Source organism: Thermobia domestica, chromosome 1 (assembly GCF_964235325.1).
Source record: "Thermobia domestica chromosome 1, izTheDome1.hap1.1, whole genome shotgun sequence".
Taxonomy (NCBI): domain Eukaryota; kingdom Metazoa; phylum Arthropoda; class Insecta; order Zygentoma; family Lepismatidae; genus Thermobia; species Thermobia domestica.
Window position 1 is genome coordinate 292,676,925 of NC_137454.1, and position 16,771 is coordinate 292,693,695.

The 16,771-nt window shown below is 33.2% G+C and overlaps 1 protein-coding gene and 1 long non-coding RNA gene across 4 annotated transcripts in view; one reads left to right on the forward strand and one right to left on the reverse strand.

The window, feature by feature from the left end:
• Positions 1 to 16,771, reverse strand: part of sv (paired box protein shaven) — a 390,766-nt gene that overhangs the window by 295,764 nt on the left and 78,231 nt on the right. The window lies entirely within an intron of this gene.
• Positions 1,758 to 8,553, forward strand: LOC145667712 (uncharacterized). The gene is made up of 2 exons (XR_014127907.1): positions 1,758 to 1,907; positions 8,052 to 8,553. It is a non-coding gene; the product is annotated as an uncharacterized LOC145667712 (long non-coding RNA).

Here is a 16,771-nt window from a genome sequence, read left to right on the forward strand (position 1 = left end):
CATCCATTGCTTCTCTGTAACATCCTTGCTATACACATATACTCAGTATATGCATAGTTAGTCTTTCTTATTCCATGATGCGGCAGGTGTCAGATTGACACGACAGATAAATGGTTGATACCTAAGCTATCGTGACATGGATCTTGGGATTACCGAGGCCAGCTTCTGCTGGACAACAGCTAAAAGTCGTTCGTACAACGGACCCCATTGAGTACATTCGTGTTGCTTCCTTTAAGTTGAAGCGACGATTTGGTGATATGAAATACATGCAGTCAGTTCAACATCTTATTTAATGTATTAACCATCTAACAAACTGTCTTGCTATCAAACACTTTTTCTTCAAAGGGAAAAGAAGAGATTTTAATGATGTAATGGAAACGTATCCTTTTAGATAATTTGAGGTATTTTGTCGCCAATTTTGGCACAAGAAATCTGTTTTGTTACGCAAATTAAAAGAGCAGTTGATTTACAAGAGCCTCCCAAGTAAAGCACAATGTACGTATGTATGCTAGTAATTAGTGGTTGTATCTGTATTTGTCTTTTAAGGAATACATCTATTATAATGGAAATGAGTTTGTTATCGAATCACGGAACAACCGCTGAACCAGTTGAAATGATTTTTTGAATATAGCTATCATCTATCTCAAACTGGGTTTTTATTATGTTACTTTAATTAAAATGCATATTCCAAGGTAGGAAGCGGAGGAGTCATAATGTATGCAAAAAATAAAAAAAATAATAAAATAAAATAAATAAATAAAAATTAAATTAAATTAAAAAATGAGTATCTATCGAACCCCTCAAGCTAGGAACATGGAATTCGGTATATAAATTCATTACAAATGAATAGAAACGTGTTCCAGTTTTTTCAAGGAGGTGCAAGGAGACATATATAAATGTATGTATATTCCAACCTAACTCTGGGACGCCTGGAAAATTTTTCAAACTTTGTACACACACGACTTACAATCTGGAAACAATTACTGTGAGGATAAGACATTGCTAGCACACCTATTATCTCTAAAGGTTAGGAAAGGGCAACATGTAAAAATAATTTTTAAAAATGATATACATATATTAGTGGTGAGTCCATAGTTTTCGGGGTCACTGTGAGGATCATCGTCCAGGAGGGCTTAGTCTCACCTGCGACCCCTCAAGTCCTCCCTGAAACTTTCTGTTATTTGTAGATAAGATGAATGTGAGGTGAATTTCCCTTATCCTCTAAAAAAATATCTTAGTCCCCTGTCCTAGTGTTCTGGCTATAGACCTAAAAAAAACACTTATATACTCGCATTATTACGAGTACTCGTATGTACATTAAATATATAAAAATATATAAATTAGTGCTTTGGCTTAGGCGCTTTACTACTAATTCTAGGAATGTACTATTTCAAGTCTAGAAATAAAATGTGGACAGCAAAATATTCATAATTACTTTACATATTTGTCTATTGTATTGATTTCTATTTTAATTATTGTTTTACAATATACAGTGGCACATTAAATACACGCTGCAAATCACTGCTCTTATATTTCGAAGCTGGCAAGTTAGGCGATATAAAAATACGCCTAAGAAATGGAAACCATAACGGTTATTATTGTAGCACGTTTTGTACTTTCTATCAAAATATAAGTAAGTATGTGAATAGAAGGCAATTTATCTATTTATCTGAAAACTGTTGGAAACAATGATCTTTTATGCGCAAACAATGATCAATAAAGACTAGAAACAATTGTTTCCATATTGAGCACTTTTTCTCTTTAACAATGATGTTACATTTTTACTTCCTCCATAGTAATAGCATACTGAAGGAAGAAAGTGGATCAGTGTGATGTTGATAAATCTGAGTTTTTTCTTTTACAAAATATCAACAAGAGAAGGAATTTCATGGGAAGAATAGTCTAAGGTATGATTTCTTTGAATACTAAAGTTAAGTAATCTCAACCTTTGTAAGCCTTTTTAATAAGAAAACAAAATTACATGAAAACTAGAATTTAATATTAATTATTTAATTATATTCAAGTTCAGTCATCGGGAATATTTGGAGCCGGATATCTCATAAAAGCTTGGTATCCCCAAACATGCTTTGTGGAATAAAATCTTTGATAGCAGACTACTTTTAGCTAATGCTCGATTAGTGTGAAATGGAATATGTATTAATAGATGCTCAGTATATTTTCGAAAAAATCTTTGAATTAGAAGTCTTATGTATAATTGAGATATTTATATGAGACATAATGTTACTAAGATATTTTCTTCTGAATGTAAAGTTCTAGCTTGCTAAGAATGAATTGCATGTAAGATCCTTACACTAGATTAGAAAGATTAGGTTTCAACGCTTTATCACGTAAGTTTCAATGTTTTACTATAGTCAGTGACAGAAGTACGAACATTACACCTGAAAAAGTTGTGCATCCCTGCTAAAATATCAACAGAAGTTTGCATTATTAACAAAAACTTGCAGGCTATAGTCTGGATTAAGACTTATTATGGCATTGAAACGTTTTATAATATTTTGAGTTCGTAATTCTGATATATTTCTTAAGTTATTGTCAATCGTAGTTAAATATTGGTTTTTATTTGTGTTTTCCTATAACTTGTGATCTAAACAGTATTGGAGCTTTTAACTGAACTGTCATTCAACTTCAGTATAAGTATCAAACTTCAAGCTTATAGGCTGGATAAGTCTAGGTAAGTTTTGAACTTTTAACTTTTCACTTGTCATAAACAAAACAAGTGTTAAAAATATTATCAATCGAGTTTCCACAAGAAGATTTCCAACTAAATAATGAAAAATATTGCAAAGAAGTTGAAATTTTATTAAACGGCTGGAGTTTTGAAATATTAGTGAATGTGAAAAGAAACATTCGACGAACCCCAACTACAAACCCCTAGCCACCTAACAAGACTTTAGAGAATACAAACTCAAATGGCACTCTTTCTAAAACCGGGAAGTATTTCTTCTAGCTGTGGCTCCAGCAATACTTTGGTGTTTAAAAGTCAAGAAAACTTTCAAAGAATATCTTGGTGCAATATATGTATGAATCAATGAATCAAATCAAAGCATTTTCTCGCTTCAAATAATAACCTATGATCAGAAATGCTTACAAACACGTCATTTGACATATTTCAAAAAGTGATGGTGTTTCCAACGTTTTCTTTTAAATATAAACAATTCAATTCATACTGCGTTGATTTTATGCAGGTGAAAATATCAGCTGTGTTTTAGTTTAACTGGTGTACTATAAACTGAAATTTTGTCGAAGTGAAATCCTACTCACTCATTTTTCTGTTGGTACGAGACATGTTCCATTCTTTTTATCCACAGGCGAAAAAATGAGCGAAGGTAAATAGTATAGTTGAAACCCTATGATAAACGGCAGTTAAAACAGAAGGAAGTAGAAGGCAAAAAGGAGTGGAGAGAAATTTATCTTGAGGAAGGATAAGAAAGAAAGAGAGAGGTTAAGAAGGGCGGGAGCTGATTTTTTCTTGTGGGCAGAGGGAGGGAAGGGCATGTGATGGTATAAGTGGTGGTAGTGCTGGAATGTATTATTACAGCAGGACTTCAGTGTCTTATTGTCCGAAGTTCGTGACCGGTACCCGCTTAACAATTTGCGTTTTCTTTGAGAGATTGCATCGTGGGGGCTGAGGCGAGTGATTAATCCCAAACGTTTTCCTCTCTTCTGCCTTTGAGAAAAGTATAATTGGACAACTAGCCTGATTACAGAACAGTTAGCAGCAGTTCTTCGATAGTGCTTTTTTTTTTAACGATGGGACCTTGCTTTCGTCTTGCCCCTCTCTTTTAACTGATCAGATTCCAGCAAACAAAAAATGTAGAACATACTGTCTTTCTCTTTATATACATATATACGTATCCAAGAACTCTCACCAAATGAATTGTCCTCATCAACAATACGGTTATTCTTACAATAATCGTTTGGTTATTTCTCGTTGCCTAATTTAATCAAAAACTTGATTTTTTATACCTTTTTATACTAGCTTTCAATATACCTACTTTTTTCGATAATATTCATTGAAAGAAGTTCACTAATATTACTTAAAAAAAATGTAAATAGAAAATAAAGGGAACACTTTTTATTTTTGTCACAATGTTACTTTCAACCCAATTATTGCTTTCCAAAGCAACGGCTATTTCAATATTATCACAATTTATTATTATTATTATTATTTCAATCGATAAAAGTAGAGAACTTTAACATTAAGCACCGTGGATCCTTAAATACTGCAAGTTAACGTATTACTCATTTTTATCAATTTTTGAGACCTTATTTTCAATCCTTCTTCATGTATTTGTTAATGACAAATATATATATATATATATATATATATATATATATATATATATATATATATATATATATATATATATATATATATATAGATAGATAGATAGATAGATAGATAGATAGATATAGATAGATAGATATACTGCAGGAAAAGTCTTTTATCAATATTTTAAATGTGGGAACCACATATGAGCTCCTGGTTTGAGGTCTAATAAGTGATGGCATACAGTACATGGACCATGCTTTACATGTTGATTCAGACATGAACAATATTATATTTGATAACGTTTTCGCTATATGCAGAACATCAAATGCATATGAATACTCCTATGGAGTTGAACGATCAGTGACTGCCTTTGCTTATATAGTTCCGCATTCGATTCCATGCGGGGACTTACGTATGGACTGGAAACTAAAAGCAACTGGAAAACAACTCCAAAGGAATTATAAGAAGCCAAAAAGAAATGACAATGAAAGATGATGCTATGCTGACCACTTGAATTAAATATAATAATTAACCGATCTTTGTGAAGTTTGCCAGTTAATTTAGTTTGTAAAGGTCATATAATATACTACCTTGCTGTGTAGAAAGAGAGAATTTTGTCTCTCTAGTTTTGTCTTCAATGGCGTGTTAATTTGAATAAAATAAAAAAAAAATATCGAGTGTTTGAAAGTGAAATATTATATTAGAGACTTTCCATTTCTTTGAAAATGAAATATTGTAGTTTAAAGTTCCACGATTATGCCTTTTAAAATAAAGGAGACGGATAATTAAAGCAACTGAATGGTGATAGAAGAATTGGTCGAATGAAATGTGGGAGGAAACTAGAGTACTCTGAGAAAACCTACGTACAGACACGATGTCATTCTATTTCAAACGTGCCCTCAGAAAATAGGTGAAACATACTTTAGCTCCCGCTCCCCGCCACCGTTTTACGGAGGAAATCTTCCGTTTGATTTTGAGAAAGAACTCTGTCCTCATCCAACTATTGACGGTTCTCGGCCAGAGCAACTTGTTTCTTCTCTTTCGAGGGAGCTACGGAAAAACACACATCGATTGCAGCAAGAGCAAGGGTACACTTGGAATCAAAAGGCTCTAGTCAAATAAATGATGCACTTTCCCGCCATAAAATACAAACAAAAGGATAGTTAAGATTATGATTTGTATGTATGCAATTGTCACGCCATTTGCAGTTCAATCTTTCTTAATTTTCTGCGCATTAACATATCATTCTGTGAGTACTTATTTGAAGCAATGGATTTAATCAATTCAACAGTACAAATGTGTTTCTTGTGTCTCTATTTCAGGGTAGATAATATAGTAGTTAAATGCTTGTTAATGTTTTTCCTTCAAAATCTAACGTACTTTTTGCATTTAAACAGAAGCATCAATTTGTTTGTTTTTTATATTAACATTGTATAACCGTTAATTTTGTATTTAGTGTCGTCATCTGTTATATATGCACGTGTTTCTTTTTTTAGTCTGTGTTTCTGTTTCGATCACAGGTGTCTTCTTGAAAAGGCGGAAATTCCTATGTAAAAGGATTCCGTTGAGACGTTTCTTCAAACGAACATATGGGTTAATCGTTACATACTCACACATGTGAGGCGTGAACTTGACATCATCTTCCAAGGTCGTTGACAGAAGAAGCAGGTTGAAGAATGAAGCAACTTAGGTTTAAAATTTTAAATATCTTTAATGGATTTTTTGCAGTTTACTAAGTGGTCGTTTCAAGATTGTATATGAACCCTTCTCTAAACAGGAACGGAATAATACTACAGAATATATTAACAGAGTCTTAATTTGTAGTTATTCAGGTATTGAGTGATTGGTCGATTGAAGAGGATCTTAGTATTGAATTAGTCTGCTGCAAAAATGAACACCTGTTGGAAACGCAATCTATGTTAAGTTGCCTTGTGTTGATATGTTACTTCTTTTAATAAAGAAGTTGATCTACTTTTTTATTGTAATAATAATGAATCAAATTGAGTTTCTTATAAAAATACTTTCAGAAAGTCTATTTTTTTCCTAATTTGGAAGAAATAATTTGCTTCAATATGTTAATTCGAAATATTCATCAGTATCTCAATATTGAAAATACTTAAATACGTTATTGTTACAAAGAAGAGTAATTTTAATCTGTACTAAAATTAACATTATGGCCTATTACTATTTGAATGATAAAAATAATTAATTTTTTAATGCTTGTTAGCAAAAAAAAATAATTTTTAGTGTATTTAGCGTTAAAAGTGGTTTATTTTCACTAGGGGCCGCGGTGGCTCAGTGGTAGAGCGTTCACCTCTGGTGCCTGGGGTCCCGGGTTCGATCCCAGCCCCCGCCAAGTAAACTTTGTGGTGGACAAACACCTTGTGCGTGGGTCTTCTCGGGGTTATCCCGTTTCCTCCCACTTCCTTCATTCAACCATTTCATTCATTATTCATCATCACCGTCTCCTTTATCCTAACCGGCATAACCGTGGAACGTAAAACACAAAGATTTCATTTTTCACGACACACTGATGTGTCGTGCAGCCTCATAAAGTATGTCGAGAAATTTGGGAATTTAACGAGTCAATTAGTCAGAATCAGTTTAGAGACAAACTGTAACAATCAGCGCCTCCAATTGCAGTAACAATGCTCAGTACTATATAGAGTCACTACTTTTTAAAAACTTATAGTTTTACACTATTATCAGTGACGTACACCACAAGGAGTTGTACTGTAAAGTACGTATGTCGTCAGTTAAAAACGGTTAAGAACCACTGGACTAGTGTATGCAGTTCTTGATAAGAATTGCACATTTACTAGTGCACTTCTTGGCAAAAATTGACTATTTTCTAGTATTTTCCTTAACAAAACGTTGACTATCGTTAGTGTACTTCAAGATTTTAAAAAAGCTATAATCTATATATTTATTTAAATTCGGCTATTTTCTAGTGTACACCTTAGTTTAAAAATACTATTTTCGAGGGTAAAGTTTAAAGATTTTCTATTGTATTTTATGGTCAAAATTTGAATACTTTCTACTGTGCTTTCAGACTAACGTTGGCCACTTTATATCCTTACGTATAACTATTCTATCAGGTCTTGTTTCCATATTCTCAACTAAACACAACAACACACTGAGCAAGGCTATGTGACAGTATATGGGAAACAAAAACACGTAACAGTTATTGTATTAAAACTGTATCTTCATCAAATTTCCATTGGCTACTGGGAGTTAGTCACCTTTTATATACTTTCCGGAAGGCTGAACCAACTCCCAAGTTGCCAGAAGGAAGGGTTGTCTGATGAAGACACAGTTACTGTTACGTGACTTTGTCCTTTTTATATCATCATATAGCCTTTCTGAGTGTGTTTTGTGTTCGTTTTATATTCTTCTTGGTAAACAATTGATTATTGTCACTATAAGTTTACTATAAAGCCTTCCCTAACGATTCTTCAAATTCTAAACCCTTCGATTTTTGCCAAGGTAAGTCTAAGCCACGCTCAACATGCTGCACTGAAATATTCAGAAGATTTTTCTGAGTAGAATTGTATTGAGATGTATAATAACAAACATTTTGTTTGCCTCCTACTTAGTAATTTCCTCTCATTAAACTCATAATTAAGTGAAGGAAAAATAAAATAGGAGGGAAGGCGAAACCCAATTCTTCATGTATTCATTATACTTTTTTTCATTATTATTGATGTTGCATTGCACACGTATATCTATTGCTCAATGGGTCCTCTGTATCTTTCAGATTCTGAAAAGGACATGACAGTTTCCCACAGAAAAGAAGAAAATAATGTACCTTGAAGAAGGTGGTTCCCATTCTACAGTACGCTGATTACTATGGTTCTTTAAAAAGTCGTGATATGGAATCTAATTAAGATTTATCAGCGGATATGCATAGCGATATCATAACGTTTGCTGTATGAAAGAAGGAGGCTTTTGCCAGTGTTTTCAAGATCTTTTCTCTTTCCCTCAAAAATACTAGAGAAACAAGTGTCTCTCATTTAGATGAGGTGAAAGGAATAGCTATGCAGAAAACGCTAGGTAAACGAAAAGTGATAGAGGAAAACGAAGGATCCATCACTTCTGCTTCTGTTTGGGTTCCTTAAACCATGATGGCCTAGTTACAAAGTCACGCTTTTTTTCTTCTTGTAAAGTACACTAAATACTAATTCTTGGCTTGAGAAAAAGGAAACAAATTATACCTCTGTATAGAGTTTGTAGAGTTAATATATAATTTTGTTTGGTGATCTATGGCTACTTTTAATTTATTAACAAACCACATAATATGAAAGTAAGATAAATATATTTCCAAGTTCACTTTTTAATCAGTTCTTTTAATATTTATGAAGCGAATTTGGAAAGAGTTTCATTTATGAAAAAACAGTAACTATAGCTTTATTATATAGAATAACATTTTACTATTTTTTTGTGCATAGATTTAATTTTGAATATATATATATATATATATATATATATATATATATATATATATATACATATATATGAGTGTGGAACGAATGTGTGTATGTGTGTATTATCTTTAATGTACGTACTACAACAGAGAATATTCTGTGGTATTATGCTGTCAATGTGATACTATATTACATATATATCTACATACAAGTTAGGTAGAGAGGCCATAATGTTTCAATGGTACTGCGCTTTTCTCTCATGCGAAAGGTTCGAATCAGGTTATATGAATTTGTGGTTTCACTAATTGTCACTACCTCTCTCTTGTCATATTTATCTCCATTTATCAGTAGTCTCTAGGTTTCAAAGCATGCTCTTAAGATGTTAAAAATTTACTTCAAATTACCTGTACAATTCAGTCTTCTTTCTAACAAGTTTATTTTGCTTCTTACGTGGGATAGTAAATGGTATTTTAAATCAGGAGAAAGAAAGAATTACTACAGACTTTCAAATAAAAATACAATTTTAAAAAAATCGTACTGATAAAATGACACGATTTATAGATATTATACTACATGTAGTGCTTTATCAATTTCAAGAACTCCGTTGTCGTGTAATAGAGGAACAGTGTTTCCAGACCAGCACATGTTCTAGGAAAAGCAATATGCAAATGAATCAGCGTGGTACTACTGTACTGAATATCTAAGTATATACTTTATGACAGAAATTAAACACAGGTTTAATATATCCTATTCAAATTCTCATAGTTCAATTTGTAATGGTAGATCAGTCTCCTTTTGTTGTTACATGGTATAATTACGAAATGTAAAATTTGATCTATAATCTTATATATAAGTACTTCAACATTGTAAACACAGCTATGAGGATCAGGTTTGTAGTTACGTGCCGAGTGAAAAAATCAATTTCCGTTAAAAGGAAACTATTCATAGGTAGGATATAGGGTGAACACAAGATGGAAAAAATACGTTAGGATCAACTTAATTGAAGAAGAAGCTAACACTTGCAATTCCTTTAGCCAATCCATCTCTCTACCCTCTCTACAAGTTTGAAAAAAGGAATTGCGGAAGTTTGGCCATCTGTCGAGCAAGTAAAGAAGTTACCAGCGAACAAGGTATGGTGTCTGTTTCCCTCCCCAGCTCACTGTTGTTGTTTCTGTTAATTTTCTTTTTTGTTCTGTTAAAAGACAAATGATTGTCTACTCACGAAGCACTTCTTCAGCACACCCTCTGCAGTTGGCCATGACATTGGTAGTGTCAAAATCGAGGTACCAGATGTTGCGATGAACATTATGCTTTTTATTTACGAGCAAAAAACAGCATACTTGTGCAATTTGCATTCTGATTTCATTTTTCTTCTAGTTTACAGTTTTGTAAATGTCGAAACGCGAAATTCTGCTGCCCTTCCAGTTGGCTTACGCGTAGCCATTTACTGTACATGGTCCCGATTTCGATTCCCGATCTGAGAGTATTGCATTGGGTTACGATGGTTCGAATTCTTTTAAAAATGAAACAAGTTACAAAATTTCGTAAATATATCGTTCAAAGTAGTCAGTTCACAAAACTTATGTACTAACTTCTTAGTAGTTAAGTAAGATATGCTATATTAATATGAATATTTGTTTACTAACACTTCCATAATAAATATTAAATACGCATATTATAATCAGTGGCATATTTAATGAGGGCTTCCGAGCTTAAGTCCCCCCCGAAGTTTTATTTACTATATTAAAGTAAATGAAATATCTTGCAGAATTTTCACATTTCTAGGAATAAAGTTAGCAAAGCCCCCCGAAACAAAACCGTAAATACGCCACTGGTTATAATATTGTAAAATAATGATGCTCACTTGCATCCGAACGATTAACTGCATAGTTCTATTATAATCTTTTTCGATGTCGATTCAGTCTCCTGAGAGAGTATTAAACTCCAGAAAACGGTATCATGTCATTGAAAGTCTATGCACTGACCAGATACCATTTGCGCCGGCCTTCCGAAATATAGCGCCAGGAAGCTTTTACTTTTATAATTAATCAATTATTATCTTTTATCTTTTAGTCTCTACTTTTTATTTTGAAAGTCTATGGACATGAAAAATTGTTGTAATGGTAATAAGTATGTGCAACATACAGTATCAGATAAAATTTCAAGCTTTGGTTACTCAGGTAAGCTTCAACGTTCCGTTTTAGCACAGAGACTATATCAGATGTGTAATTATAACTTAATGTAGGATTTTCCTCAGCATCCTGCCACTGAGAAGCGAACAAAGATTTTCTCACAAAGGTGTGAATTCCATCTATTTACCTATTGGGGGAAAATTCTTTAAATTTTAGATATTTAGGAAATTCCTAAAATAAATTTTTCTTATTTCTTTTACTATCTTAATAATGTTAGTTTGCTGAATCAAAAACAGCTAGCACAGTGGATTACAGAATCATTTATTTTTCTGGCTTTTTCTTTGTAAGCCCACGGTTCACTACTTGCTTTTATGAAGCAATTCTAATGTTCAACAGTTTCCCATCATGAGTAATCGAACTCAGAATCACACACATCGAAAGGCATTTCCATCCTTCATATATAATAATAATAATAATAATAACAATAACAATACAAATTACTTCCTATACAGATATAATAAATATTATAATACTATATGTATATGCTACTTCCTAAATAGATTGCGACGACAGACTTGTTTACAGGATCTGCGGACGGCTGAAGCACCAATACATCCACTATATACAAGATCATGGGACCGTTTCGCACGCGCGTGTTTTTTTCGTCATGGACACTTGCCCGCATCGATAACTTCCAATGGAACTGTTATATGGCTCTATACACATACATGCACACGCACAATCCCAGTTAATGAATGTGTGAATTTCAGGAATTAAAAAAAATAAATAAAAGAAGGAAATAAAAAAAAATACAAGTTGCTAGCTTTAACACCATCAAACGTGATCGCAACGTTGAACATTCCGAGGATGTATGCGAATTTGAAAAAAAAAACTGACCTTGTCGTAGTGTTCCTTGCTCATGAAGACGTAAATGACGTGGAAAGGATACGTCAGAATTATTCGAGGGTGAGGGGGTGAAAATATGTAGAAGGACGAAAAATTTAAATCTGGAAATGATTAGTAATATAATCTAACTTTTGAATCTAGTAAATTACTTCATTATTTAATTGTATCATTAAACATAAAGATGATGCTCATTTTGGTCTTACCTGAGTGAGCGGCAATGTTGTGTGACGTTGTCAGTAATTACCGACACACGGTAGTTTGTTCAGGTTGAAGATTTTCTTAACACTTGAATTTCTTTCTTTTAGTTTCCGAAATATTAAATAAACTGTAACATATTGCTATAATAACTGAGTAAACACAAATTACGTGTCGAGTCTTGCGTAAATGATAATAAAATAGAAATATTCCATTATTTCAATCAAGGAGAGTGACGGGGCGAGAGGTCAATTACTCTAAGATAATAATGTCAGCCTAAAGTTTGATTTCAGCTTAGATTTGGTTTGCTTGGTTTAGCACCCCTGTTTAGCACCAAGAGTATATAGAATATGGACTTAAGTGTAAGGTAGAGTCCGTACTACTGTGATGGGTTGAAATTTCAAGGTTTTCCCACTAGGAATCGAACCTGGCACCAAAGCCACGAGCCTGACCACCAGACTTCCAGCTTGTCATCATTTTACCATTTATGTAATCACAGCTCACTTCTTTCATTTAACTCATACAAGCAAGATGATAAGGGTGACAACATAAAAACAAAATCGCATAAAAATAATGTTCAAAGTTTTTCTTTCAACAGTAAGTTAAATTTGCAATATGTCGAACTCACAGGATAAAGAAAACGGAAAGAGATTCTGAACCCTTTTCAAGCTTCAAACAGTTCCAATACCCAAGACTGATAAATACCAACCAAATATCAGGATAACAGGCTTCTGATATCGACCAAATTACTTTAAAATGGGAGTTATTTTTAAGGCTTTCCTTCCATAATTTAATTTCTCAAATAAACCTCAAAGTGGTAATTTGTTGTATTATATTTTGTATACTACTGTACAAATTAGCAATGTAAAATTGCCCTAATGAAATTAAATATTAAATTTAAATTAAGAATCTCTGGCTATAAACAAATATGTAATGTTCTTGGATAGTTTATTGAAATTTAGCATTCTTTTTCAGCACTGAGCCGACATGAGACGTGGTAGCACAGTTTAAGAAGGAACTCAAACCATCGTAATGTGTTCAATGTTCTCCTATAGAGAATCGAACTCGGAACCACGTGCACCAAAGGCATTTGCACTGCCACTAGACCAGTTGATAATTGACAGAAGTTTAACTTCCCTTTTTAGAATGAAATGACGTCTAATTGATTAAAACTAGAATTTGAACTATTTACTTGTTATTATTACAAGCAATATTTCTATTGGGTATTAAATCAGTTTCAAACATAATGTTAACAGAATGTTTTCACCCTCCTCCCTCGTTCAAAATACAATCTTACAATATTATCCTGCCAATTCATACTTGTGAATTTTAACAAATGAATTCATTTGAATTTAAAACATTACTTCTAAAACTGCAAAATCTGAAGATAAGCACTACAAATATTGTATTTTTAATGGGAAAATCATGCTCTAATTCAGGCATGTGCAAGTTGGAAGATGGGATGGGCCAATCACGGAGGATTTATTGGATCGAGGGCCGTACGAGACATTTTTACAAGAGTTGCCTAGACATATTCAATTTAGAAGATCGTTCGTCGTACACGAATATCACAGGAACACACAAACTGTTGTAACGTAACCAAAATATTTACTTACTAAAGAAAAGCTGGAAAATCTATTCATTTACAATCTTAGTAGAACACTTGACCAGTCTATCAATGTTCAGTAGTACACTACACCAGATGTTCTAACGCGGTAGATATTTTCAAGGTGGACATCAGTTATCCAGAAAAAAAAAAAACTTTCTGCTCAGTTTAACAACTTACAGAAGAAATAAATTTTCAATAAGAGTCACGCGGGACGGATTAAAGGGCTAAATGGGGCCAAGGGTCGGCTGTTGCACATAGTTGCTCTAATTCTTGAACTCTTATCATCCTCATTCATATCAATTAAATATCAAGAAGTAATTTAAGTTTATTGCCACTTTCTTCCCCAATTATTATTCTCATACAGATGCAATGCTCTGACAAAAATGTCATCAGAACAGATACGTTTTAGTGTGAATGTGAAAAATTAATGCTGATGGAAAATACAGTTCGATTGATGAACCGAGACAGAAAATTAATAACAATTACTTTACTATTAAAAATACGTGTACTAATCGCAGAAAAAAAAAACAAGATAGTTTAATCGTCCAAAGAAAGTTCCATTAATTACATATTCCTTCATTGTTGAGCAATTTTTCGTAGCTTCCAGAAGACCTTGATTAACTGAACAGAGAAAGCTACATTTTTATTATAATTGAGAATCCTTGATACGAAGGTTACATTACATCTACATACTACATTATGATTCATTAGGATTTTTATTCCCTCGTCCAAATTTAATTTAGGGCTTCTTCATACATTTTAATTACATTTGTTCTTTCTTGTTCTGAATTCTTAAATAAAAATCTGGATAAATATTGGTAGTAATATTCCGTAGAGTAAACCTAAGTTCAGAATGTCACTTGTTATTCATGCAGCTATTGAAGAATTCTGCTTCAACGGAAACATCTATAAGGCATATCCTGTTGTGATGTGGCAACGAATAGGAAATGAAAAGCAATTTAAATTTTGAGGATAAAATAATGTTGGTCGCTTGGCAGTGAGCTGTTGGAAATACTTCCCCTCTTCCCTCAAAATAACACCTTGTACTTTATGACCTCACTGCAGTAAATTTCCATTACGAAAAAAAATCAAAGCTTAGGAAAATTCCTTCGGGTTTATTACTGGATTAGTGGACACTTACGAAGGTCTAAATCAGCTGCTATCCCCGCTAGACAGCAGTATGGCTTCAATAACTTTTAAAAATATTATTTACAGAACGACAACATCCACAACCTCGCTTGCATGTTCTCAAATTTAACGTTTTCCAGCCTTGTATCATTTTTTAAAATCCCTTCCCTTTTACTATATTCATAATGGATACTAGTGGATCTAGGATAGTCGTTTGGGTGGAGCGGATCACCTCCTTGACAATACTTGTAGGTTTGAAATAAGGAGTTTTACTTCAAATCAGAATGAAATAGTGGAAATTTTTATATGTAGACTTATAAAAAGGTAGCCTTTGAGGGAGGCGGTTGCCCACCGCCTTTCCCCTGAATCACCAGTTATTACGTTTGTGAAATTCTAATTTCTCGTTATTTATCCTTTTTTTTAAAATCGTCCCATCCAGGATATTTGTCATCTCCATGGTCATCCATGGTCATTCATAGTCATCTCACATACATTTTACATAATCTAAATACGACAGAGACCCGAACACAGAAATATCGAGGACAGTTACAGATTTTAACATGCTCTTCAGATGGATTCGAACTCTTAGTGAATTACGCCTCATGATCCGAAGCCGAACGCCCGAGACCACTTGACTATTGCCACTCTGATGTATCGCTAGTCTGATACTCTGATACACTGATATATTGCTCTCTAGCATAAAAGTAGGATGATATTATAAAGACACATAATAGGAGCGGTGAAGATAACGCAATCAACCATTGCTTTTGCTAGTCGCTAAGATAATGTATTGAAACTCTCGTAATCTGTATATTACCTATTAAATTCCACTACATTTTGAGAGCGAAAAGCTTGCTTGCTTTCCAGTTTCTTGTTCAATATATGATTAGTCTTTGATCAGTGGCTGAATATCTTTACAAATGGCAACAGTTGTTCCTAGACTATTATATGAAAAAGGAGAGGTAAGCTTATAACAGCTCAAAACACAGAGTACAGTATATGATTTAGCCATCATTGTACATTATTCTATTGAACGTTTTCACATGCAGAAGTTATGGAACATATACAGGATATGACGGTACCACAAATTATAATTCCTATTCACTTCTCTAAATTTTCAATTTCCTCTGATTGATACCATTTTTCTCCTAATTCATTAAAAAGTGTAAAAGTGGGGTAATGCGTATAATAAAACTTACCCCAAAGACAAATTGAATGCCTAGTCTAGAAAATACTACTGCAGAAATTTTGATATTTTGTTCCATTCATTATGGAGAACTTTTTCTTTTTTAAAAAATTAAACCAGAAAAAGGTTTCAAAAATTAAACTCTTTCAATAATAGATAAGGCAAAATATCAAAAATATAAGAATAACTTTCTCTATGCACTGCTTATATATTATTTAATTTGTTCTTAAGCATAATTTCAACATTCATCTTTAGTACTGAATTATTCTGAATATTGATGCTCCATAAAAAGAGATGTACTATAAGATAGAGATGGAGTGGTGCCATCTACTGGCATTCCTCTACACTCATCTTAAACTCCTTCGCACTTTCCAGTCATATAGCATGAACTACGTATCTATAATCAGGTGCTCCCTTAAATCTCTTGCTTGTCTTAAAGCACTACTCTGTTTCATTCTATGCATACATTTCTTTTGGGGTTAATTTTAAATGTGAAGGATTTGAAGTTGTTCGGTGGTACAACGCCCACCTTTTACGCAAGAGAACTTGAGTCAATCTCACACTATGTGAGTGTATGGTGGATAACATCGTGTCCGGGAATTTTCCAGGATCACTTTAGTTTCCTCCTATGTTCCCATTTCACCAATTTCCAAAATTATTCATTTTCATGAATAATGCATCTTAGCCGAAATTATAACCATGGAACATTAAGGACTTTTTGATATTCATCAAAAACAGCTTCACTAATAATGTCGTCACAAACTCTTCTTCGAGTTTTAATTTATCCTCAGAATTTCTAGTCTCAACTTTTTAAAATCGTTTTTCATTCCACAAAGCTAAGCTCTGAGTTATACCAACATTTCAAGGGATTCTTGCCCCTTCTTACTATTCTCTCGT